The 7,500-nt window shown below is 36.4% G+C and overlaps 1 protein-coding gene across 9 annotated transcripts in view; it reads left to right on the top strand.

The window, feature by feature from the left end:
• The window catches only part of FAM172A (family with sequence similarity 172 member A), a 254,889-nt gene that overhangs the window by 122,730 nt on the left and 124,659 nt on the right, over positions 1 to 7,500 (top strand). The gene's annotated exons all lie outside the window — the stretch shown is intronic.

Raw genomic sequence — 7,500 nt, 5'->3', positions numbered from 1 at the left:
TGAAATAGAGACCTTCAAAGAGATTTATGTTTTATCTGTTTTGCTGTAGTAGTGTAATGTGTATAAATTCTTGCAGATGAAAGGTGAAGTAGAACAGCTTGGCTACTCGGATTGCCTCAGCGCAAGCTAAAGATGTTAAAAATCTAGACAAACCTCTGAGCCCACTGAAATGTCAACAGAACACTTCACGAAATGTTTACAGAAACATTTTACACAGTTAGAAAAGAGAGGGAAATAGAGTACATTTTAGAATAAGTTCATTTTTTCATCTTGTGCTACATAATAATATAAGCTTAAACTTATTTTGGGATATATTCGTTATGAAATACAATTGAGAATAATTAAGACATACTGTGACATTCTCTGGGAGGAGGCAAAGTGGACTGGAAAACAAATTTGCAGCAGAGAACTTTTGCTGGCAGCTGAAAGGATGCTGAGAAACACCATAGAAACATCAAAAAATTCTGCAGTCAGCTTCATCTCTGCTTCTCATTTGAGCATAAGTTTCAGAGAGTAACTATTACTCTCCTTGGCTTGCCTACCAGTAAATGAGAATTAATAATTATGTATTACTAATGTGGGTGCTGCAAAAGTATTTGATAACCTTTGTGTTTCTGGTGCATTGCTTTCAAGAAGTTCTGTATAAAGCTGAATGACCTTTTAACCAAAACATTAGTTGAAAAGTAAAATATGCAGGAGTTTCCTGTGTGAAACTTTGAACTGCACTGAAGCTTCTACAGTTTTTGTAGGAAAAGAAAGTAAGGTGGTTTCATAACAGAGGAGAAAAAGCCTTCAGAATACAGGGGTTAATTACAGAAAGGGGTCCTACAAGATGTCATTAAAAGATGCCAGGCCTTGGGGGAAACCGGTGAATTCGTCCTTTCATGGATTGTATGGACCCCAAAGCTGTGCACAGTTAGTGAAGAAGAGCAGAGACTATTACTGCAGCCTGGACAGTTATTATGGAAGGATTATTTGCAGTCCTGTACTCTGCCTGTGTGGCTGAGGTGAATCACTTCCATTCAGCCTCCATTGATAGCCTGAAACTCGTGTTAGAGAAAGGTGATGAGGCTGAGGTTTATTAAGCAATGTTTGAAGCGCTACCTGAAAATGAACATAATTATTTTCTATTAAATCGCAGAGTTTAGTTAATGCTACTGCATTTCACTTTTGATGAGAAAAAATTTTCTGCTGAAAGCTGTGATGAAATTAATGCTTACGAAGGCACAGAAGTTCCCAACCAAGAATAGAGGGTGCAACTGAAGGAGTAAAATCTTTATGGTACATGGATGTGTTTATGCAGTTTTGGCCTTGGGAACAAACGCCATGAAACAAGATTGCAGATCTTATGCACAGACATATTTAGGTTGCTAATTATAGATATATGTGGAACATTCATCCTTTGCTAAACTTTTCAACAGCAAACTCAAAATATGGTAACAGTTTATCTCGTGTCTTTTTTTTCTTCTTTTTTTTCTTTTTTTTCTTTTTTTCTTTTACCTTTGAATATTGATTTGTTTCGTATGGCTGCACTGGCTCCAAATTATTTAATATAGAAGTGAAGCATACCAGTGGCGTATTTTGTGCTTTCCAACTCAAAGTTAGGTATGGTGAAATAAGATGAATACAGTTCCGCATGCAAACAGACACAGGCTAAATGCAGTGAGGATTTAGAAGGCAGTAGCAGAAAGGAAATGAAGAGTTTATTGTTTTTATAGCTCTAATATCCATTAAAAGTTAGTAACACAGCAGGTGACAGTTTGGGTAAGTGTAAAGTGAATGTTTTGAAATAAATAGGAGTTGGGTGACCTGGGATGTCAGGACTCTAGACAAGGGTGTGTGTTTGTCAATATATCCTACATGTTTTACAGACTCCTCAGGGAACAGGGGAAGATACAATTTCACCTTTTCTGTGCCAAAACATTTTAATTATATCTTCTTCCAAGTACAGCGGTTCAGTAACCAAGGAGCTGACATTGATGCATGTGTTGATAAAGCTGCAAACATTCAAAATGAGATTAACAAAGATTTTGAGGAAAGGATGACAGCTAATTTTGCACAGTATTCTGCATCTAATTCAGGTCAGTGTAATGATAGAATATTTTATAACGGTTGTGTCATCCAAGGGGACTCTTATGATGCTTTGTGTTTTTGAGTATTTGTGTACGCAAAAGTGTAGTTCTTCATACAATATTCAAACTTTCTATTGAACCTCTACTGGTTGTAGCATAAGCAGGAGTAAACTTTAGCATTTAGAATCTTTTTTTATATATCCATCAGCATTCATTGCAGTAATAGGGTCCTTTTGTCTTTTCAGCCTGGAAAGTGTTGGCTTCTGATGAGAAATGGAATCAAAACTAGTGCACCCATCTCGTAGCGTTGTTTTCTACTTGCAAAAAGATCGGATGGAAAGTTATATTAAATGTATTTAAATTATCAAACTGTAGTTTCTTTGTATTGTGTGAGACCTTTTGAGAACATCTCAATGTATTTCTGTTCTATTCTCCTCCTTGTTTGAAGGCAACTGACATTCTTCTTTCACTTTTCTTTTTGTTTGTGAAATTTTCTTCTTTTTTTCTATCCACTCACTTCTCCATCTGCTTTCACTTTTGTTTGCTTGGGCCGTCTCTCATCCCAACTTGATAATGAGGAATGCGGTGTGACCCTGACCTCTATCAGCCCATGCATGACCTTCTGACTCCCCCACATAACCTTTGACCTTCTCTTTGACAGCTTGATTAATTACCCTGTGTTATGATTTATGAGTAAGTGCTATGTAAAAATAATAGACAACAGGTGGTCTTCTAAAAACTTTTTGTGGCATGTTTTCTTTTCCTGCCTAGCTTGATGAGCTATTTTAAGTTGGAAACTTAGTGGCACAATGCATGTTTGGCAGTAACATGGCATTTTTACACACTTGGACACAGCACTGGAATTCAGTGCGCCAGAGCTGAGGTGTAGCTGGGACAGAAATATTGCAAAGTGTTAGCAGGGTGCAGTTGCCAAAATGTACATAGGGTGGAAACAGAAAGCGGAGTCAACTGACATTTCAGGCGTTTCAGTCTCAGGTCACGTCTTGAGAAAATTGCTCAAATAATGGAGGGGGCATTTTTCAAGCTGAGCTGCATCTCCAACAGCTATGTTTACTTTAACGCTTCACTAGTGACTTCTGATTGGTTGTCATGACCTCATCCCGCTGTTGCACCTACGATGTCGCAACAGTGACATATATGTTCCCTTCTTGTGAAAAAGATGGGGAATAAACAGAACGTACATCTTTCAGAAAGATGAATGGACGTTGCCATGTCCGCTTTAACCACAGGCAGGTTTAGGAGACGAACACTTGGAGCTGCATTTCCCTTGGGAATTAACTCTGGTCTTGCCGCAAACAATCCATACAGAAGTATGAACTTGGAAATTCAGGGTGATAAGGCTTAGGAAAATGGTCTCTTTCAGACCATTGCATGCAGTCCAAAAACATAGTTACGTAGGTCAAAAGATTCTTCTCCAGCCCTGACCTTTCTGGTCACATATGGTATCCCATCTTGGTGGATTAATATGCAGAACTGAATGCTTTCAGCTCATTATTCATTTGGCCAGGCAGAAGAGGTTTCAAAAGATTGAGAGTTTACCTCAAATACTTTGAGATTCTTTTTTTTTTTTCTTTTCCACCTCAGTCTTACTGCCAGATGCAATAATTTCCATGTTGTCTCAATTTCAAACGGCTTGCTTGAGCTTCCAGTAAGAGACAAAGCACAGTTGCAATTCTGGCTTGCGTTACAGTGAAAAAGGCCCTTCTACATTGTTCTGCCTTTGTAGTGAAGGTATTGTAACTGAGATTTTTGATTTTTTCCAACACTTGACTTTTTTCAGCTGTCTTCCCTTTCTGTCATCATTTCCACTACCTCCAGAAGTGTTTCTTGGAGTTTGATAGCAGTTGGTGCAGTTGATGTTTTGCTGCCAACTTATCCTGAAGCTTAACTTTTCTGAACATTAAACAAATTGCAGGAAATAGCTGTTTATAGAGTATTCCAGTCTGAAAGAGACTGTGATTGTGTCCCCTGAGCTCGTAGATCAGAGACTGGAACTTGTATTTATCAGTACCTATCCTGATTATTACTTCTCATCAAAGATATACTAATGGGTGATGCAGACAAACTATGACTTCTGTGTGGCATCTGTATTCTCTTAGATATGTTTGATTTATGGGAAATTTTCTTACTGCTGTTACAAAATTTGACTTTTTACTATGATAAAAAACAGAGCGCTTTACACAGTGGTTTAACATTCTGCGTGCACTGGATCCGTAGAAAAAGCAACTCCACAATTACATACACAGAAAACATATCAAACTTTAAACTTCCCAGAATTACAATAACTATTTTCAGTAATTAGTTCACTAATTTCACGAATTAGTTCACTACATTTTTTAATAACACTGTACATTCATCAGAACAGAAGTTGGTATTTTTAATGCCATTGTGAGGTACGTACTTCTGACCATGACTTCTGTTTAAAGTTATTAATGAACGTGATTTTTTTGGTTGCTAAATAGTTATGCCAAAGATTGTGTATATTGCCTATTATTAAAGTTTCCTGAAGGCCTGCTTTTAAGTATTAGTGGATTATTTTTTATTGTGTTTTGCATTAATTTGCATTTTGTTCAACCACACTGAAGAGTTCCACTTTTTTTTTATTTTCTGATCGCACTGAAGTTTAGTGGTGCAGCTATTCTCATATGACTGCATTTTTAAGAAATGAATTGAATTTAAAATATGTTTACATTGATGTTATCTAAAGCTAAGTATGCATTTTCAATGGAAATTAACAGAAATAAAAAATGTTTAGGTTAAGGCTGATTAAATCCGGAACCAGGTGCAGTTTTGCCAGACTTAGTTTCTTTGTGGTGCTACTATCAAATGCTTGTTACTACCAAATCTTTCTGTTACTACTGTTTACACATTTTAATTTCAAATGCAGAGGACAAGGGAAAGAGAATCATAAGCGAAACAGTCTAAAGTGTATTATTTTCCCAAGAGAAATTCATATGAATTATAAGGTGATTGTTTTTCCCACAGATGAAGAAAAAAAAAAAAAACCAAAAAAAAAAAACAACTCAGTTATTACTAATTATTTTAATTGTACTGACAGGAAAGATGTGCTATCTCGGGAAAAAGAAGCTTTAAAGCGTAGAGGGAGATGCGTTATGCTGCTTAAAATATAATTGATAAAAATCCTCTAATTGATTTATGACATGGGGAATTTAAAAATGGAATCGTATTTCATCTGTTGATGTCTATGTGAAAAATTGACATTGTGTCCTCATAAAATTGGACAAATGAGTCATGTAATTTTCAGTTACATAATCAATAACTTAGACAAATTCTACTTCTTTGATGATTTATGTGTCTGTTTTGTGGTCAGCTAAAAGTGGACACAGGGTTTCAAATTCCTGTAACACTTGTAGACCTATAACAAATACATGAATTTTGCATTTGGCATTGTATAGAAAGTAAAAGGAATCGATACGCAGAGTGTCTCTGCTCAGAAAGAGCAGGTCAAGATGAACAACAAAGGGAGCAGCCTGTGTTGCGCGATGAAACCACCAAAGTGCTTGGTGATGAGTGTGGGGATAAGTTAGTCCCTGCTCCACAGTGAGCAAGCTGAAGTCATGCTTTCATCCCCAGTAATTTAGTAACACGTATCTGCTGAAGTGCTGTTCTCCCCTGTGCTGGATTTGGGGCTTTGAAATTTGTGAGCTGGAAATTTATCTGCTGATAATGTGGTATTGTGCGTCGATACAGGCAGTGAAGGCGCGGGTAGCTTTTGAGCCATGCCTCCTTTTGTTTCACGTTTTTCTTTGCCCCTCCCTTTCCCTCCGCTTATTTATTTGGCTATTTATTTATTTACATTTACCTAAGTTCAATTCACTCAGCAGAGAGGGCAGGGAAGAAACATGACAGGAGACCACTTACTCACGGTACTGAATCTAGTAAGGAGGCAATTTTCTCTTTGGCCTATGGTGACCTTTTTTGACGATGTCCCTTACACCAGAGACAGTGTACTGAATGCCTCTATTTCACCCTGTTTAGCAGAGTGCAACAGTGTCCTTTAGCTTCGTTTTGGTGGGAGGAGAAGCTATGGCAGAAATTTGAGAAGGGCGTGAAAAGTTGTGCGGACACAAGGAAGAGGGGTAGGAACTTCCTTCAAATGTGATTTTGATAACTAGTCGAGTGTGTCCAACTGTAGAAAATCACTAAGTGACAATCTGTCTACCTGACAGTGATCACAATGTGTTACAAGATTTTTGAATAGCTCTACAGATTAGAATAAAGCAAGCCCAAATAAAGTATCTTTTGTTAGCGTAGATGTGGTTTACTCTGCTGAAGCTAGGTATGTGGACTTCTTTGATCTTCTCGCCTCGCCTAAGTGCAGAATTGAGCGCTGAACGAAAAGCCGGAATAAAGCTGTTCCGTTAGATAATTAGCGTAGACATTTTCAAAAAGTGAGTCTTTATTAAAATCTACTTTTAAAGGACAGCTTGATTTTCATTGGGAACCCATGGTAACTTTAAGGACTCATCTGTTAAATGCACGTGCTTCCCTTTTTCTCCCTGCATTTGCGATGATCTTTCACAAATATTACAATTCTTATATGATTTACCATCATTTAAAAATCATAATAAAATGATTGGCTGATTTATTCAAGATTTATTTCTCATTCATAAATTCATGTATTTTTCAACCAGCTCATTTTCCAAGGCACAAAAATGCAGCTGGTATGTTCAAAAGCATCCTGCAGGTCACAAATTTTCTCTGGGTTTGTTGAATATGGGACATAATCCCAGTGAAGTTTTAGAGCACATTTAAAGATGTGCTTAAAAGTCTTCTCCACAGTAAAACAGTTGACTTGTAAGCAATACCACTGAATCAGTGGTAGTATTGATTCATTGTTACTGCTGCTGTTGGCTTGTCAGCTAGACAAAAGGTTTCACTATTTTAAACTGTGCTGAATAATTTTCCCATGCTTTCCTTAATATATATATATGAATTCTCTCCATCCTTTCTCTTTTAAAGGTTTTTATTGGCTGAGTATATAGCTTTTTATTCATCATTATGTAGAGTTTTTAAAATAATATTTTGTGTATAGTTTTAATACGGTTTTCTGAAAAAGTCATATAACATGCTTATGAATAAAACAACACATTAAATTATTTTAAAGGTAAATCAGACAACTTCTCTGATGCCGAGGGATGTGTATATGCATTAGTGCACGCACAGACGTATTCACACATCAATATCCCTTTAATGACTGAAAAGAAACAATATTCTTAAAATGTTCTTCTAAAAAATTACGTTATGTGAACTTACTGAAATAAATATGTGTTTTTAAGAGCATTAAAGTAAACAGAAAGCATTTTCAAGTATCAAATCTCTCTTTTCATATTTCTTTCCTTGTTTTTTTCTTTCTTTTTTTTTTTTTTTTTTTTTTTTTTTTTGT

This window comes from Centrocercus urophasianus, unplaced genomic scaffold, assembly GCF_019232065.1.
Source record: "Centrocercus urophasianus isolate 14NV4802_14NV808 unplaced genomic scaffold, USGS_Curo_1.0 seq_21, whole genome shotgun sequence".
Lineage (NCBI taxonomy): Eukaryota > Metazoa > Chordata > Aves > Galliformes > Phasianidae > Centrocercus > Centrocercus urophasianus.
This window is presented reverse-complemented; position numbering and strand designations above follow the sequence as displayed.